This window comes from Molothrus aeneus, chromosome 3 (assembly GCF_037042795.1).
Source record: "Molothrus aeneus isolate 106 chromosome 3, BPBGC_Maene_1.0, whole genome shotgun sequence".
Lineage (NCBI taxonomy): Eukaryota > Metazoa > Chordata > Aves > Passeriformes > Icteridae > Molothrus > Molothrus aeneus.
This window is the reverse complement of record NC_089648.1, coordinates 102,710,350-102,731,065: the sequence shown is the minus strand read 5'-3', so window position 1 is coordinate 102,731,065 and position 20,716 is coordinate 102,710,350. Positions and strand designations below refer to the sequence as shown.

At 36.3% G+C, this 20,716-nt stretch overlaps 1 long non-coding RNA gene across 1 annotated transcript in view; it reads right to left on the bottom strand.

Moving 5' to 3' along the window:
* The window catches only part of LOC136554132 (uncharacterized), a 196,096-nt gene extending 176,174 nt beyond the window's left edge, over positions 1-19,922 (bottom strand). Inside the window, exon 1 of the long non-coding RNA XR_010783287.1 lies at positions 19,639-19,922. This is a non-coding gene — a long non-coding RNA (uncharacterized lncRNA). The remainder of the gene's footprint in view (positions 1-19,638) is intronic.
* Positions 19,923-20,716: the final 794 nt, after the last annotated feature.

The following is a 20,716-nucleotide window of genomic DNA, read 5'->3' as shown; positions in this document are numbered from 1 at the left end:
AAGAAATTCTAGTGGCAGCAGATTTTAGGGCATCAAAAATGGCAGATTCAACATCATCAGTCTCATGAGAACATTGCAGTATGCTGATGGAATTTCCCCCCAAAAATTGTTCAATATCAACCCACGGTTGCTCATAAAAATTGTGTCATCTACTTTTCTGTTGCAATGCCATTCAGATTGATAAATTCCAAAACTTGCAAAAAGTTATCTGGGTTTTTTCCTAGCTAAAGAACTATTGGTAAAAAAGATGCATGTCTCAACAGGCAGACATCAACTACTGAAGCTTGACACCATGCTAAACACACTATTATAAATAACTTATGAAGCTTTACAGAGATTAAGTGATAAGACCTACAAGCTCTGCTCAGTCCAAGTTCCAGGTTTAGAATTATGATGTACATTAACCAAATTTGTTTGGACTCCATACAACAGGGTTTAAGTCTTGTCATTATAATAATTCAGTGTATAATTAAATGCCAGGTTAATTCTTTGCTTGGTCTCTTCCATGTATCAAAAAAAAAGGACATTCTGATGACAGAAAATCTAGGTATAAAGGTATCACTATAATTAAATCATGTAGCACAATAAATGTGTGACATATAAAACATGTTTCTTGAATCTACCTGTTATTTCAGTTATTGTAAAGTGACAGTCAACCAACAGATTCCCAATGTTTAGAGCTATTTGGCTGACAATGTAACCATTGAAGGTCTCAATGCTATGTGTAAGTGAATATATAACACAGACTAGGAAAGATCTAAAAGACAACACAAACCAAAGAGAAAAAATATTTAGGATTTAGAGACAACAAAGACTAAAACAACATTACCTCGAAAATTTCTTGCTTGTACTAAATTTAATGATTTGAAGTTTTATATATCTACACAGTACACAGGGAAATATATGCCTATAACTCTACATATTTTGATTGTAATCTCATTTTCCTGACACTCTTCTGTTTGGGTCTCAAGCTCACTGTGAACACGTGCTTAATTTTAATGTGAGTGTAGCTCCAATGAAGTCACAATGAGGTATTTGGTATATGGGTGTCTTTAGTATGCAGCCTCTCTAAAGGAATCATCATTTCACATCTTTATATAAACATCTCCTAGAGTATAGTAGTGATTTAGTGTGGGACATTGATGCAATTATAAGCTTAATTCAATAGTTTAACAAACTAAACTAAACAAAAGTATGTTTATATTGTATAATACTGTTAATCAGGTATAAAAATATAATATCTTCTCTAAAGGACAATTATTAGGTTTTTAAAACTCTTTCTAAAGCAGAAAAAATATTATCCAAGACATTTATTTGTTAGATTCCTGTTGAAATTACATTAGAAAATTCCCTCAGAAACACTTAATGTAATGCAGCTATTCCAGAATAAGAAGAGGTACTTGCTCAGCAGGGTGCTGATATTGTGAAGGGAATAAAGATTTCTTTACGTTATCTTTTCCAGCGTTCTTTAGAAGTACATAATACAACTACCTGGCAGCATACATACTCTATTCAATATTTTGAATGGGAAGAATAGAAAAGTTATGCAACTCCAAAAGTGTGATCAAGTCATGTGATGCAGGGGGGGGTGTATTGCACTGGTAAGTGATAATGAGTCCTTTTTGCTAAAATTTCCTTTTGAATTTGTTAAGCACAGTAAGGATGTTTTAGGATTTTTCCCTTGTCTGCCCCTTCACAATTACAGCAGAAATCACAGCACACCTTAAAGTATAAAACTAGATTTTTCATCTTTGAATGTTTTGCCTTTACAGATTTATCCTACAGCTAGGCTGAGGCCATATGAGAAACATGTAAATCATCACTAAAAACACCTTGGTGCTCTTATTGTCTTCTATATCAGCTGGGCACCAACAAAGAAGTCAACAATGAATTAAGTACTCATGCTTTTATTCATGACTAGAAGCTATACTGACTTATAGCAATGATAAAATCATCTTGATTTTGTGGAAAATATGTATTGGAATTAAACTGCACACTTAATTTTTTCTGAAATAAATCTGACCAGAAGTATGAAGCAGACTTATTGCTTCTACAGGAGTCTTTTCAAAGTAGATGTGAAGAACATAATTCTCCTCTCAGCAATGCTTAGCTAAGACGTTAAGTAAAGAACACACACACCTTGGAATGCATTGCATCAAACTTTTGGTATGCATGACACTGGAGCTTTTTCTCTGCTTATTTCCTCCAAAGGAAACCATTAGGAGACATTCTTCTATAAGCTAAGACAGCATTACTTCACTGGAAAACACAAGTTACCGTGCCCTTCATTGCCAGTGTTTGTTACCCAAGATTATTAGGAATATACAGTCATAAATAGTGAGTTTAATGGAACATGTATTGATTTTAGCTGAATTTACAGGATCACAGAATGTCTGAGGTTGAAATGGGCTTCTGGAGGTCATCTGGTCCAACTCCCCAGCTTAAGCAGGGCCATCTTCTTCTACTGCAAGTCATGCAACCATCCCACATCTCAATGATCCCAACAAGATAATATCCCTGCAACTGCAAATAAATCTCTAATTTTCTTCATATTTATTCTCCACACTAGTGTACAGACCATCATAGAGACATGCCAGCATGCTGATTTCTCAGAAAGAGTCTGGGTCGGTTTTTTTTTCCATAATGCCACTTTTCCATAAGGCACTTCCTTGTTTACACACAAATGCTTGAAATGTCCCCACTTCAGCCTTTTTTTTTGTTAATTTTGTGCTCCCTTTCCTTCACATCACCCCAAACGTTTTGCTGTTAACCCTGACCATCACTCTCTCACAGGGCTGGTGGTAACTCTTGTGCTTGTTGACATGGGTATTTGAATGCCCTAATTATCAGGTCAGACATTCTGCTGGCAAAGACACCATTGGCCTGCTTATGGGGGTGGATTCCAACCTCCTCCAAGTAGGTGTTGATCCTCAAGCAGGGTCCCTTGGTCATAGAAACCCAATCTCCGTTGCCACCAGCAGCTCTATAACCAAACACTGATGTGCAGTACCCTTGCAGCCCTCCCTTTCCTTGCAAGACTGAAAACAAGAGCTGGGCCCCCACATCACTGAATATATCCTCCAGAGCTCTGCAGTCAGTTTTGATACTCCCCAGGTTGCCACCAGCTGTATCACTGGTACCCACATGGAAGAACAACAGCCACAGGTCTGGACAAGCGTTGGCAGCACAGCCCTGGATCCAGATCTCAGGCAAGCAGAAACTTTCTCTAGGTGACAGGTTGGGTTGGCAAACAGTTGTCTCCAGCCCCCACCGCATGGAGGTTCCTACTTCTATCACTCCCCATTTCCTCCTATCAGCCTTTCATAGCTCAGGGTCAGCTGGCCCAGAAACTTTGCTGGAAAGCACACCTGGATCCTCCTCAGCTTTGAAGAATCTCTTTTTACTCCTGCCAAAGCCTGTTTTCTGTTGCTGGGTATCCAGTGTGCAATCACATTGTTAACTCCAGAACCAACAGTTCCAACTTTTCAGACACTGATTAGTTAATCTCCTACAGAAGGCACAAATCCCTGCATTTTTCTTTCAGAGAAACTACATCACAGATGATGCACATGGAATATATTTAATTTTTGAACGTTATTGATTAAGAGGGTGTTAAAAGGACACTTCCTGTATTATACTGATACTCTGAGTCACATGATTTATTATTTCTATGAAAGGGCTTTGGTTACCAGACAAGCATTTATTATGAGGGTGTAAAAATAACTGAAATAAACAAAATACTTTAAGTATATTCAATATTGCAAACTTAGTTTTGTGTAGTGGGTCTTCCAAAGGATAATGTTTGATAGATGAGCCAATTAAACAAAAAGAACCATTCAATTTACTTTATAACAAATACATTTTATTCAAAATGCCCTTGAAAGCAACTATACACATTCTGAGTGTATAGTGTTCCTTCCTATGTACTCTCTAATCCTTGCCAATGAAATTAGTCTTTATTGATTTCCTAGCTCACTAACAAAAATGTCAAAAGAGAAGAGATAAATGAAAATAGTGCTAACCTCAGTTCTGTACTTTTTGTTCCTCTTTACATATATGACAACTTTATTCATAAAGTCACTTTTTGTGCCTTTTTTTTTTTCAGATGTTCCAGTCTGTCTAACACAGTATTTAAGAGCATCAGGGTCTCACTGAAGTTTTTAGTATTACCTGCTGAGGCTTACCTTTTGTTAGTTTAATGCATTTTAATACTACACAGACCAGTGTAGAAATATCCTACAAATTTTAGGTTCATCTCCATCGCATGTAGTCTGGACCCAGGTCACTTGGCACAATTGAACCCTGTGATATTCCCATGGGCTCACTCCTCAAGCTTGTCCAGATCCCTCTGGATGGCAATGGCATCCCATCCTTCAGGCATGTCAGCAGAACCACTCAGCGTGGTGACAACTGCAGACTTCCTGAGGATGTACTCAATTCCATTGCCTGTGTCACCGATGGAGACATTTAACAGCACTGGCCCCAGTCAGACCCCTGAGGGACACCTTTAGTCACCAACATCCATCAGGACATGGAGTCATTGGCAACTTTGAGTTATTCTTGCATTTTGTCATGTCCCTATGCTGGGTACTCAAACTCTTTCATTTGCTGCCAACTCTTTTTTAATTGCACAGTTGGAGGGACAAAACCCCAAAAAATCCCCAACCAAAAATGAAACAGACTCCACTTCATTCTTATTTTTCTTAAGTTCTTCTAAGAAAATCAGTCATTTCCTTCAATTGCACTGTTTTGTTTCCTCACAAATCTGTGAATTTTAGAGATAAAATATTCAAGGAAGTTTATAAGATCTTTCAATATAGTCTCTTCAGCACACTCCCTATCTTTTGTAACTTTTTAGCAATTATACATTGGGTCTGGGTTGTTTTCTTTTTTTAATTAAGAGTATTCTCCACTGATCAAGAAACTCATGAGATTACTTTAGATTTTACTTGTAGGTAATACAGCTACTAATTACATAAGAAGGAGAATAAGTATCTTGTAAAATATTATTGAATTACTTCATTTTTTTACAATTATTAATTTGTGCAAAATTAGCTTAGAGTGCCCATGTTTGATAATGTAGAAAGATGTGCAGATGACAATAGGAAAAAGAATTTGTGGTTATACTATGAATCTTAATCCTGTCTTTGAAATTCTTTTAATTTTTGGTCACCTAAACACACATACACAAACAAAAAAAGGTTAAAAAAGAGCAATTTGATGACTGAACATAAGTAAAAAAGTCTTAATTACTTATCTATTATGTAATTAGGATGACATTGAAGGGGATCAGAGCTCTCTAGAGAACAATAATGTAGCCAACTATACACAATCACATACACATATCTACAAATATGTACACTTATCCTATACTTCTGCATATACATACATATAGTAAAAAATAAGTCCTGCTACTTTTCCACAAGACCGTAGCAGTAAGTCTATGACAGCCAGGGAGCTGCTACAACAAACAACTTTCAAGTTGCTCTTTAAATTGTTTCTCCTTCATGGGCTACATTTTTGCCAACATTGTATCAAATACAGAAACTCTGTACTTAAAGTACTTAGGTAAATTCACAGAAAAATAGCTAAGGACCTTCAAAAAGAAGCCCCAGGTACTTCTACATCCAGTCTCAAGTCTGTTCCAATTGTCATGGTATTAAGACAACTTAGAATTTAACAAGCTGTGCTTTATAGAATCACAGAATCACAGGATGGGTGAGGTTGGAAGGTACCACAGTGGGTGATCTGCTCCAGCCTGCCTGCCCAAGCAGGGTCATCCTAGAGCACATGGCACAGCATTTTGCCCAGATGGTTCTTGAATATCTCCATCAGGAAGAGTCCACAACCTCTCTGAGCAATCTGTTCCAGTGCTCAGTCACCTGCACAGTAGAGAAGTTCTTGCTCATATTCAGATGGAATCCCCTGTGCATCAGTTTCTGCCCATTGGTTGGCTGTCCAGCAGCCAGCAAGTCCTTTTCTGCAGAGCTGCTTTCCAGCCGGTCAGCCCCCAGCCTGCGCATGTACTGGGGTTATTCATCCCCAGGTGCAGGACTCTGCATTACTTTTCTACAGATTACCTTGTCTGGATTTGCAGAACCATGTCACACATATGTGCTATTGAGATTCAAGAATGAAATCTCAAACTGGATTTGAATATTTCCCCTTAGTACACAATTTATATACTTTCTTCTTCTCCATCCTGTTTCTTTTGATTAAAAAAAAATAGACTTTGACAGACTAAAGGTGTCTAAACAGTTATTTCTAAGTGTTGAAGGATTTGAAACAGATAACATTGCAATACACATTAAAAGACTTATTTATTTTACTTTCCAGTATATTTGATTTTCAAGCCCACCACAAGAAGCTAGGATGGAAGACCTGGGGGAAAAAAGGCACTTGAAGATTAAAAAGAGTGACTGTGGCAACCTTAAGATTTCTTAAGTCATACCATCAAGATTTTTTCGAAAAAATAACTGGAAAAGTTAAAAGGCATAAGATGGAAATATCAGAAAGCTTAGATTTCAATACATAAAACAGAACCTCCATTACACTCAGTTTTTAAAAAGCAGTGAGAAAGCAGTAAGTCCACTCAATGATTTCTAAATATAAAGCATGTATCAGTCACTTTCATTGATAAAAGAATAAGAAGCTTCAGTCGCACAACTGACACAATCAGAAAAAAAAGATATTGTGAGAAAAGTCACAGAAATTTATAAGTATGTAAGAGTGCTTTTTTCCTTGGAAAATTAATTTCAACATACATCATATAAAATACTCCCCCAAAATACACTGAAAATGCCTGTGATACTGTAAAAGGAATATTTCTTTCAGTGTTCTTCAGGTGAAGAATCCTAGAAAATTTTAAGAATCTGGAATTTGAACAGGTCTTGCATGTAGAATTTTATTACTCTATAAAATCTGTGCATGTATGCATCAGTGAATCCAATTTAAATAAACACATTTTTCTGCCTATTTTTTCAGGGCTACATTGCAGGTAGTGCCTGCATATTTACCTGTATAATTACAATACTCCCTAACTCAGAACCATTAACCACAATGTAAAACATAGCAATACAAAATAATGCTCAACACAAAATCTTTGCATCTGCTAACATATATTTCTGTGTGTGTGGAGTCTCATTCTCTTTGATGGATCACGACTGGTACGTGAATTTCCATTCTAGACGACTGCTAAATTTCTCAACAAGATTATCAGATTGGGGCATTTAAATTCAGCCAAAGCAGCAGATGTTTTGTGTTAGTTCAGTGGCTATTCATGAGCACATATAACAGGTACCAGAGGAGTTGTTATCAAAGATGATTCTATTAAAGTACTACTACCAACTGTCAACTTTTTACTATTTATCACTTCATGTTTGTAGATATATTCCAATATTTTTTCTTTTCCTAGATTAAGAAAGTTGATTACACAGAGAAAACCTAAAATGACATAATTTTAGGTAAAATTTCTAAAGATCTTTAAAGCAATAAAAAAGAAACCTGATGCTTTTTAAAAGCTCAGAAAATGTCTACCTGGCAATAATTGCTGATTTTTATTTTTTTTTTTTTGCTAATGATGATGAAAGAATTGAGGAAAAGGAATTGATTTTTTGGGGCCGGGAAAGTGAACAATCCATTGCAAAATAATAAAATAATCACTTGGAAAAAGAAAACAGTGAATACTGTAGACCACAAAATAATAGAGATATGAAGAGCAGAGGACAGTAAGGAAATAGGAATGCAGGGCATGTGGTTCAGTTTTCTAGGGTAAGAGTAGAAAGAAACATCAGTAATAGCTTCCCATCAGAAGCTCTTACTCCTAAAAGCCTGGCACCTGACCTGATTCTTCAGGATATGGATCAGGTTTCTATGAATAAGAAATAATGAGTATATTTAAATTAGTTTAAATGAAAGAAACACCATATCTTTACTAAGACACCAAGCTTGGCAGCATTTTTTGTAGACTCAGAGAGAACAAAAAGCTCCTTGAACCAAAGACTATTGTTCCTTTTTACATGATTTCCTGAAAAAAAATGAGCTGCTTTGCTCAGCTCCTCTTGATCACTTCCAGTAACCAATTCCATCTAAGTCCAATACATGGGAAAAGGTCTCAAAGATTTAACATTCCTACAAACTTTGTGAAAGCAGATAGCTGTATTGATTGTCTGCTAGCTACAAGAAAAAGAAAATGCAACATGAATGCAACTTTTACTTAGTAGTGTAAACCTCACTTCTCATTAAAGGCCCCCTTTTCAAATGGATTCTCTTTTGTTTAATACAGGTTAAGTTTATATTGCAACATGAGTATTACTCAATTAAAATATTAACTCACAAATCCAAACCCATAGGCAATATGGATTAATTTAGTCTTACAGGACTATTTCTTAAACCAAAACTCTCTAATTCAAGGCATAAAACCAACCAATATGCTGCTCATTCCACTCTCTCAATCTCTTTGGCATGGAGCCCACCACTCTTTCTTCTTCTCCCTTACACTAAGAATCTGGCATTCCTGCCTGCAGTGTGGCTCAGCACCCACTGGCTCCCCCATCATCCCTCTCAGACTATTGAACAACCTGGTAGTTAAAACGTGCTACATGAAAACACAGATGTGATCACACTTAGGGATTTCTGCAGATCTTAGTGCTGCCCATCTGCACTGAGAGCGTACCAAGTACCTCTCCCAAAACATATCAGACACCTCCAAAGATGAAGGCAGCATTTCAGTGCCACCCTTTTTGTCACTAGATTTTAACAGACATTGAAGAGAAGCAAGAGTGCAGTGGTTGCACCAGGTAGCTAAATGCAAGGAGCCAAATTTAAGGGGAAATTAAGATCATAGTAACATAAATGTGCTGAGTTTAAGGGATGTGCTGGTTTAGGCAACTGTAAGAGCACTGATTTCCATTGACTGCCATTATCTAGCATTTATGCACCAAACTTCTACAAATCTCATTTTAATAACTGAAACAGGCAATCTAGTTCTCACTGCTCTTGATCATCAAGAATCATGCCCATAAAAAATGTCCAAAAATGGTATGGAATTGAAGTATCTTTAATATCTTCTACTTTTTCTAACATTCTGCCAAAAAATGCTGCAAATAACTAGCGAAATGTGCAATGTGTAAGGAAATGTGCATTTTGCTACTATGCCACACTGTTTTCTTTGCAATAGGAAGCTCATCTATTCTTTGGATCAGATTTTAGTATAACAGTTGCTTTAAGAACATTTCAATGGGATCAGATCAAAAGTCCAACTGGCTCAGTATCCAATATAGGTTGAAAGCAGCAGTTGGAGAACACTCTTAGTAACAAGACATGGATGATATCACTTCTGTTATTACTGTAACTTAACTATGCAGAATTTATTTGGGAAAAAATCTCATATCAGACTGTCGTATGAAACTGAGCCTCCCACTACAATTTACTTGGCTTTATTAACAATGTTTACAGTTGAGCTGGAATGAAAGTTCATAAACAGTGTTAACACTGGTAAAATAGAATACTGCTTTGTCTTGTCAACTAATAATATTTTGAGAAGCATTAACAATTTAAACCTCAAGGTTCAAAAATCTACTATTCAAAATGAATATGGAAAGAGATTTCAATTTTTATTTGCAACAGTGTATACTGGGAAGACATCCCAAAAATTCGTACAGATGAAGGCATGTCCTAAAGCAGAAGTAGACAGCATCACCACAAAGCTGTGCTCAATTTAGCTCCTGTGTTACGATGTACAATGCAGCAGCTCAGAAAAAAATACTATGCTAGTTCAGTGCTATTATTTTTGAGATCCTAGCCAGTGTACCTGCACTTCAAATATAACACAACCAGCTTGATTGATCCTCAGTTTAGGGTCAGGAAGAATCTTGTGGGTTAATTATCATACTGTTTATTTATAATGGATAGGTGGCTTTTGTGTAGCTGTGGTAATCTCATATATCTAGCTGATTCCCTGCTAATAATAGCTTGCTCTAAGAAGTATTAAGATACAGTATTGATTTAAAAAAAGATTAAACCACTGTGCTAATATACAAGAGATTATTAAATTAGTAAAGATGACTGGCAACATTTAGCTAAAAATGCTCCCTGCTCTACGGTGAATATCTAAAGTATAACTTAGCTAAATACATAAAATCAAAATCAAAATACTCAAAAGCAGTCAAAAATATGAATTCTAAAATGTCAGGAACAAGAAACAATTACCACAAAATAAAGGTTCAGAAAAGCTGATTTTGAAGTATCTGAAACTGCTGTCACTAAATAACCAGCTGCTACTTTTTAAAAACTCTAAAATAAATCTATTTTGAATTAAATTGCCAGATTTTCACTGTAAGTTCTCCAACACATTCTGTTCCCATAAACCTGGCAAGTTTTTGTCATCCAGCTGCTTTACTGAGCAGTACAAAGGTGTTCTCTGTTGGTAAATACCCAAAAAGTTGAATGACAGTCAAACTGTGACATTCATTCTCTTTTTCTAGTTTCTTGGTGAGTTTTCTGTTGGCTTTCTTTTTAATTGCTTCTGCATGATTCATGATATCATACTTTCCACTAAAAAATTATAATTCAGCTTAACTAAGCTCTAGATGAGGTCAAAACTATTTTAATCATTTCAACCAATTGTCTGTTCTGTTCATTATGCCAAACAAACAAACAAACAAAATCTTTTATCCTTTTATTAGTGTAGGAAGAATTTCTTCTCAAATATCTGTCTATTCAAATGTCTGCCTCAGTGAGCAGCTGTGCATCACACTGAAATAAAACTGTAAATTTTCACTACTATTGCAAATGGTGAATTCTTAGAGTTTGTTTGGGTTTTTTTACTAAGAATCATATTTGTTCGTGTACCAGGACAAAGGACTATGCAGGAACTTTTCCCATCAAAGTGCAGGGGTCAGCTGTGTGTGCTCAGAGTGGTGAGGGCTGCTTATAATTCATCCCTGGGTGAAACACAAATACCATTCATTCAATGCACCTCTGAAAACCTGGGTTTTTTTTTTTCCCAAAGAAAAAGTGGTAAGAGAGGTCCATTGACTCAGCTCTTCCTCTAAGATGTGCTTTCACAATCTCCTGGAATGTTTATCTTGAATTTGTACTCAGTGTGGAATTGGGAGAGGTTCTTTTTCTAATTTAGTCCACAAAGGATAGCCATATACTGAAAACCACATCAGTCTGAGCAGGGGACAAATTACAATATCTTTGGAGTGTTGTTTTACTGGATAAGGTTGACTAAAAGCATCTAGCTCTAAATGTAATTACAGCACAATTTTACAGCTTTTATCAACCTACTTGAAATTATTAGGTCTAATCTGTTATATGACACCACTGCATAATTTTCATTTTTCAAATAGAGTGGCTTTCTTATTTTGGTAAGTATTGTTAAATCTATTAGAATATGTAACATGTAATTAGGTATGATTCATTACTTATGCCCAGTAGTTGAGATGGATTTTCCAATACAGTTTTCATGATACAGTTTTTCTCTAGTTTTAGCTTGCTGTGAGACAGCTGTCAATTTATTCTCATTGCTCTCCACTTTTATTGCTCCAAGCTTAAACCGCATATGTCAGACTGACAACAAGGAAAGTTTAATGTAGTTCTAAGTCTTGCAAGGATACCTGGAAAATTGCAACACAAAACTCTCATCAGGAAACCTGAGAAGTCTCTAAAATATATATATATAATTCCTTTCAGCTTCTGCACGTGTGTTTATTAAAAATAGTGGAGACAGAATAAAATTTAAGAGATTTTTCAGAAAGGAAAACTACTTCAGACAGACAAACTTCCTCTTCTCTCTTGCCAGAAAGAAATTTCCCTCTAGAGATTTCAGATCTAGTCATCAAACATCATCCTCACCCTTCTATCTAGTATAACCTTTCTCTGCCAAAAGGATAATACAACTCCTACTCACATGCTACCATGGATATCTGGAGATAGGATCATCACAATACCATTATTTGCAGTTATCATACAGACTGAGGCCTTCCAAGGTTAGATACCAGATAGAGGAACAGAACTCTTCTGTTTTTTATCCATGACTGACAGACACTGCAGAATAGCTCCTTTGTACAGTCATGTTAAAGTTTTTTATTATGAACTCTTCAGCCAGAATGCCTGTTTCAGCTATATTTATTTGAGTTGTTGCTGTCAAAACAAAGATTACATCATTTTACACCCATGTTTTACAAATTAGGTAGCCAGGACATCTGCAAAATGAAGGGTAAGTTCATTTACTTTGGCAAAGGCTTTGATAACAACTGATAAAAACAGTATCTGTATACAGTGTCCTTAGTGTACTGGCTAACAGCTCATATTTGGATAACCTGTACTGATTTCTAGCTACATTTTTAAAAGCATTTGTTTTTACTGGTTCCTGTTCTGTTTTGGAATGCCTTTAAAGAGAAAGGTCATCCTTTCTTCACTAATCACTTTTTCTGAGGGGAAAAAAAAACCAACACAAACCCCACAAACTGAATAGGAAATAATTTTAAAAACATATTTTTAGTATAAGTAGCTAAAAAATAGTTGTATGATACAATTCAGACAGCCTCATCCTACACACTGAAGTAAGTACCATAGTTAATGAAATCTAAATGGGTGAGGAAAAGCTTTGGGGCTATATGATGGTGTTCCTACCAAGCTCTAAGAAACAGAGCAGTGGGAAATCATATTAAAAATGTGCAAAGCCTTTGCATGAACACAAAAACATGACTTAAAATAAATAAAAAGCAAAATAAAAGTAGAGAACACAATTTGAATTTGAAAGCTTCAATGTAGAGCTCCTTCTAATAATTAGTATTTTGACAAATTTCTCTTGCAAATCTTGAAATAGAGTTATAAAAAGATGTTTTATGTAAAAGATGTTTCACAGGCAGTATATTAAATGACCCCTTCTGCAAAGTGTGTATCATTTTAAAAATCAACTCTTTCCCCACCTCTTTCAAGAATCTCACTACACAGACACTCATCAGAACTCCTTTATGATGACCATTAGAAATACTGGTTAATCTCCATACTTGCTCATACCAACCCGCTTTTACACATTTGCTCAAGTCCTAGAGTATCTAGGAGCCTTTAAACAATCCTAAGATGTCACTGGTGTGCTTTAATGACACACTAAGAGACAAAATCTGCATGAAAATTCATACTGCCCAAAGAGATTTGAACTTTAGATTCTGTGAATAGCAGGAAGGTTTCTTTTTCTATTACACAGCTGAGGAATGGAGATGCAAGAATGAAGTGAGTTCCAGAAATCATGCAGATGAACTATGTAGAATGAGAAACTGAATATGAGCCATCACCCTTCAATCATTTTTGCTAATTGTATCTCCATTTCCTAAGTTGATAAAGGAGGACCTGAGATAAGCAGAGCACTTTCCTCCTTCCACTATAAAAATATTATTGTAACCTTCAGAGGGGCAAAAAAAATCAACATATTTTTAAATACAAAATCTTTGAAGTTATGCTAAGTATCCAATAGTCATCTGAATTTTTTTTTTGTCAGGTTACATTGAGGCAAAGAGCATAAAGTACTGAGAAAAGGAAAATGGAATATTTCTGAGATTGCACAAAAATGGACAAAATAGTGTGGTGTTGGAAACCACATCTGACACTTATTGGAGATCCACTTTCTTGAATGATTTCTGTAATTCTCAAATTATGCTGGTCAAAACTAGCTATTTTGCTTTTTATACACACCTTTGAAAATATGGTTTACACTGTGTGCCTTTGTATGATATCCACATCCACACAAAACATTGATCTGCTTTCTAAACTTACAGCCTCTGGACGAGTCAGGAGAAAGAGCTTTGCTGACTAGCAAAGTGGGAGCCCAGCTTTTGTCCCAACACTAGACAGTATGAGGAGGAGAGTGATAGCTGGAGTCAGAGAACTGCACACTTTGAAATTAGCTGCCTTCATTCAAATACTCTCAACTAAAAATCCATGCAGTGCTGGCAAAGCAAATATTCTGGTTTAAAAAAGTCGGCATCAAAAAGTTTGTGATATGGTTAAAATATCTTTCTGTGATAAAGCCAGAGCTTTCTACTAAGCTTCATATCGGACTGCACAGTTGTGCCTTCAACTTCTCCAAGTACACCTTCATATTTGATACTACCAACACAGAACACCAAAATGCTGATAGACAGCTGCACCACAACCACTCAGTTAAAGCTATTCCTTCTGGAAAAAAAACTTCAAACCCCTCAGTCTACAGCTGGACTGACACAATCCTTCATCTGGACCAACAGTATGTATTGTCTCTGTGTACCACATACTAGAAAGAATTGATGTACCTGAGAGACAAAAAGCTTTCTGAATAATTTTATTGGACCTAGGGTCTCTCTGACAAAGTATTATATTGGAGAAGCAAAAATAGTAAACAGGGGGCACTGAACTGGAATATTTTGAGGATAAGTTCTGCTCTGCTTGTAGCTGGCCCCTTTATTTCTCAGTTTTCTTGTGCCCTAACCTGTCAACTTCCCAGAATCCAGATGAAACTCTGTTGCAAAGAAGTTGTTACAAGTTGAAAAGCCTGTGTATCTAGGGATTAGAAGGGTTGCAGTTAAAATTAACTTCACATACTTTTTGTATTCCTACTATTAGAAAGAGTCTCAACTCCTTTATTTTGTCCTCTCTAGAAGCACAGAAAAAACCCCTTGCTTTCATCAATGATCTTGCAATGTAAATACTGCAAGAGAAAAGAAATGGGATACTTAAGAAAACAATGACAAAAAGATAGTGTGATATGAAGATTTCAAGGATTGTTGCAAACATATGTCGAAACAAAACAAGAAATTTAAGGAGGCATGCTTTAGGAATAGCATGAGCTTCAAAAAGAGTATGGAGAAAAGCTTAAAAACAAAGGCAGAAAAATTAGCACACAAGAAATGAAAACTCAGGTTTAATGAGGATATGAAGTAGTTCCTTGGATGAGAATCAGTACAGAAAATAAGTATAGATGATAACACAGAAGAAAAGCCACTTGGAAGCAGTGAGATGCTTTTGTACAGTATTAAGTATTCCTACTACTATTTTTTCTGGCCTACTACAGATACAGATAAGAACTGCTAAGTTTTATGGATTTACATTTTACAGAAGATTGAGTATTTGAACTCATGCAGTATATTATGTTATTCCCAGCTTGACTTTGCAAAAAAAAGCCAAACTGGTTTATATTATGAATATTTATTGCTATTCTATTTTACATAATATATACATAGGTTTATATATAGGTTGGAATTCTTCATAGTGAGCCAGTTATAGAGTTTAACAGACTAGAATGCATATGTTCTACTTGTGAAATATTTCCTAGAAAGCATTAGTGAATATAAATTCATTTGAGATTTCCATCAGATATTCTGACTTCTGTCATTTTATTGGCATATATGTTTCAGTGGCGAAACAGATAAATTTGGAATTAAAAATATTATCAATAACCTTCTTTCCACTCTCAGTTTATATTTCCTTTAGTCAACTTTCTTCTTTGTCAATCAAGTGAAAACAATGACTCAAAATGAAGACATCTTGGCATATGTATCTATCATTCCTTCTATAATGTAGTACTCCCACTGGCTTTCATGGGATTTATGCATATGAAAAGACTGCATTATTAGGCTAGATTAAGAGAAGACATTTAGAAATACTTAACTCATCATACCACTTCAGAACCTAATATTTATCATGGTACTAAAGCCTGGAGCAATATAAACAAAAGTACAAAAAACAACTCCTGGAAATATACTATGGATGGATTTTTCATAACTTTTTTCAATAAAACTGAGCAGAGTTAAAACTATTTTTCTTGCTTTTTGATATATGAACAAATAAAGAAATATGGATCAGATCACTCCAAAAGACTTGCAATATTTCTAAACAAGAGAAGCCACATATCAGTTAGAGGACAGTAAAAGTTAAAAATACATTGCAGATATGTCTGTATAACCATGTAAAGGTCCTCAAAATTTTTCTTGGTATCCCTATGTCTTTTTTAACCTATTTAACTTGATCTTCTGGAAGCATAGCCAGTGATCTTGAACTCTTCAGACACATGATTTCCATTTTGACTTCATAAATGTTATTCTCCTCCCATGCCATGACAACTCAAGGATAGTATGAACTATGTTCCTCTGACCCAGGAAAGATATTGGGCCCTTCCCTTCTCCGAGCTAAAACTGAATGGACCTCCACTTTACCCTAACAGATTGGGTAGGCAACAACTGGCCCTTTCCCACATGCATAGCTCAGATGTAGAGTCAATCTTCTAGGCTAGTTAGAATGGGATATCTTTCTAATTTTTTTTTAATCTAAAACATCCTGCTGCACAGTTAACCCTGGACTGTTATTTTTGATGGCTAGTAAAACCCTTGCCACTTTTGTAAAAAAGTATTCCCACCTGCCTGTAATAGTGCCTCAAATTCAGATTGTCTAATCTGACTGCAAAAGTTCAAATTTTAACTGCTAACCCCCCATCTACTTTATAAAATAGTCATTATAAAGTTTTGACTCTGCAATAGTACTTCTACAACTTGAAACAATCCTGAGGATTGAACACTTCAGATATTCTTTACAGCTGGATAGCTCACATCTGGGCATCACTAATCAGGTCAGTCACAGGTACTTATCTTGTGAGATAAGGATATTGGAAACAATATCCATAAAGACTCCTGCTAGAAGCATAAATCCTTGAATTAAAAACCTGCTCAAACACATGCTGCACCTTTTCCAATTGTACTGTAGATACCCCAGACTGTAGCCTGGGTTAACAGATGTCTTTGTACCTGCCACGTGCAAGTCATTTTCTCAGGGAAACTAGATTTTCTTAAGAAGTGACAACCCCATTTCATTAAGCAAAAATATAGAAATTATATGGCATATGAAACTACATCTAAGTCTAGAACACTGCATTTCAAGAAAGTAGAAATAAGGAGAGTCCAGATCACAGCAACAAAAATTAAAGAAATACAAGAATAATACTGGGGGCTTTTTTCTATAAAGAAGAAAACAAAAACCAGGGATTGTTTAAAAAAATAACACAGTGGAAACATGACTGAGAATCTCAAACATGTGAGTCTGGGGCAAAGTGGAAAATAATAATCCCTGTAACCACTAACTAACAAAAACTAATGGGTTGAAGTAATTTACTTTTAGCAGGTTAAGTTTAAGATCAGAGCGCACAAAAAAACATTCTAATGGGAAGACTAGTGAAATGCTGGAATAGATAACTCACTTAGGTAAGTAATCATAACAAATCTTCAGACAGACAGGCAAGGGCTCACTTAAAAAGACAACTTTTATTGATCGTGGCTTTGGAAGAAGAGGAAGGGGGCAGGTATGACGCCTTTAGGGAATAAGTTTCAATTGTATGATTCCATGCTGAAGTGACTGAAGAAATGTAGCCATGTAGTGAGTGACCCACTTGCTGGGGGATCTTGACTTGGAAGCAAAGTCTTTTTTCTGGAAAAGACCAAATCAAGTTCTTCATGGATACAATCACTTGGATTCTGATACAAACTATGAATCACCTAGCTACATTGATCCAATCTGCAGCTTCTTTATTCGACAGTTTAATGATAACGACTTTCAGGGCTGGACTATATACAACCAATATCTGATCCAGCCATAGGATATAGGATTTTGCTTGCTGAAAGCAATTACTTAGTAACATCTCCCATGGCCTTGAGGCCAAACAACACTAGCAACAGCTGCTAGTAATACTGAATTCCAGATGTAGACTCTGCTGAAAAATTTAAAGGAATTAGTTTTACAATATTTTGCTTTAAAAATCTAGATGTACTCCAAGTTCTTATTATCATATCTCTACTTCACTATTAGGTTGGGATCTTTAGTGTTTCGTTTGTTTGTTTTTAATTTAAGCCTAAACTTTTTACAGGCAGATCAACTTTAATAATTAGAATCACAATCCTGTACAAGGCCACAAGTCTTTGGAGCCTTTGGAGAATTAACACAAAATAAAGAACCTTCTCTACTCAGTTATTTTGCTTCCAATAAAAAAGTCTGATTAATGGGAGGGAGACACAGGACAAATGTACAGCTCCCAGTCTGATTAGCAACTAAGTTCAGAAAACCTATCATTTTCCAGCTTCATTTCAATATTCTTGCCTAATATTCTATAATAAGCAGCGTGTAGAAGTAGGAAAGTTACACAGCCATACTTATTCCCTACATTTAAACCACTTGATCAAACACCAGGTAAATGATCCAAGGCAAAAAGAACAAACCTGTATCACAGTTCATCTTTTGGATAGTGAGAACTAAACTACGAGAAAATAAAGTTTCTAAAATGTATAAAGACCATGGCAGCTGAAATAGGTACAACTGCAATATAGCGAGTATCAAGTGTTCTCAAAGTTCCTACACATAACAAAGTAGCTCCCACTCAAAACACCGTAATTTGACAAAGTTACGAACGTCAGTGCTTCAAATGAAATCCTTTAAAATACATCTCACCTATACATGATTGCTCTCTGACAGTGTGTACGCTACTGCCCTTTTCACAACCACTACAAAGAGGCACCAAAGGCAGCTCCGCCTCCACTCTCCGATCAGTAAAGTTGCCAAAACCCCGGGCCCGGAGTGAAAGGAGCCCCGGGCTGCCCCTTCGGGCTGTCCGCGGCGCACTCACCATGCCGGGCTACTTTGGGAGACTTTCTTCCCCTCCCCCTGCACCTACGCACAACGAGGGAGAATGGAGAGCACTTTCGGCATTAAATTTGAACTTCCCTGCTTTTGTTAGCATGAGTCACCACCTTAACATTATCTCAGCTGTAGACTTTTATCTGTGAATATCTAAGCCCTGTCTTGTGGAAAACTAATTACTGAGCCACTGAGAGGCTTCATAATGTCCTGCATTTAAGTCCTGAACATCATACATAATGCATAGGAAGCAGTCGCTGCACTCTGATTACAGAACACTGTCATTAAGAGAGCAAATTAAAGATGTGAATAATTCACTGGCTGAGCTTATTGTCAGTGCTGCATTGTGAAATTAGAATTTCTAATAAGTACTGCAATTTTTTTAACCCAATTAACACAGAGAACATCTTGAGTCTGATTAGTACAATAAAAATTATTACCTTATTCTTTTGCTTCACAACAGCCAAATTAAATACTGTACTTAATTATGCAGCATTCATCGCTTCTGTGCTAGAAATAATATTAATAAAAAATTCTCACTATCGCTTTAATAAGACTTCCAATATTTAGAGTGCAACTGAAAAATAGAGCATATGAATCTCCTGCACAATTTCTTATCACAAAGTTACTGGCTTTTTTTTTTTATAGACTTTGAAAATAGGGTTTAATATCAGCAGCCAACCATGATGTCACTGCTGAAGTCTTCTCTGGAAACAAAAAGGTATTCAAAAAAATCCCACAAAACGACCCTTCTGAACAAGCTCTGAATATATATTGTGAATTAACTTTCTCTGGGTTGATGTGAAGGCAGAGAAAAAAAAGCATTACCGCTCACTGCCTTGAAATCGAATACACAAATATACAAACATAGAAACATCTCTATACACACACACACACACACTCATATATACATAGGTCGTTTCAGAAAAGATGCTTGGGAAATATACTAGGAAAAAAACCGAGCTGGATCAGCTCTCTTACCTCAGTTCCCTCTTGGCACGGGATAGATAACATCCTTTCATCCCAGAAAGGGGAAAAGTCCGATTCAACATCCAGCATGTTGATTTTTCCCCACACGATGCCTGCTGCCATGTTAAATAAAGAAAATGATCACTGAGGATGCAGCTTTTGTCTCCAAATATTTGAATACTGCCTTTTAGTGACAAGGACCCCAGGAACCTTCGCACATCTGGCAGCAGACACCACTGGCTGCAGCTGCTGCAATGGGATTTTTCCTCAACCCTATTTCATTTCCAGCTCCTTTTTCTTCCCCATCCTGAGGAAGTTTAATCACCAAGCATGGCTGGGGAAGAAAAAAAGAAGAAAAAAAAAAAAAAAAGGAAAGGTGGCATTGCAATCACAAGCTTTCTTGGTTTTGTCCTAGAGACAGGGACTGCAGCAACCACCTTGCATCTTTGTCTAGTTATTTTAGCATGTGCGTGCAAGAGAGGAAGAAAAAAAAGACTGAAAATTATTCAGGCATAATGCAATAGACATAAAGAGACAAAAAGACAAGGAGAGAAAGAGAGGGGAAGAGAAAGAGGGAGAGTGAGGGAGGGAGAGGAAACAGAAAGACTAAGAGAGGGAGAGGGGGCTGTCAGTGCAGATAAATCTGCATATGGAAATCAGGGTTATCCTGGGTACAGTTTTATTTAACCATGATGTACTGTTTTTTTAATTAGACAGGAATTTAAAGAAGGAAATGAGAGATTCTTACAGACACAGGAGCAAACGAAGCATTTTAAATCACAGCAAAGCTTTCAGAGCAAGCTGTAGCAGCAGCAGCAAAACTTTTTATAGTAACTTTCTTACTAGAAGGAAGTTTTGTGCACTGCTGCTATTTTGCACCCAAAATCCAGGCAAAAATGGAAAAGCATTCATTTTGAAACAAAATCAAACCACAGCAATCCAAAATAATACCACATTTAAAAAAAATAAGATCCAGAAGCCTCTAGGTGCACAGCATGCACTTAAAGCTAAGTTATGCCAGGCACAGGTTTTAGGACTTTTGCCCTGGCCCCCATTCTGTGGTGGCTGTGACACCCAATGGAGATGCTGC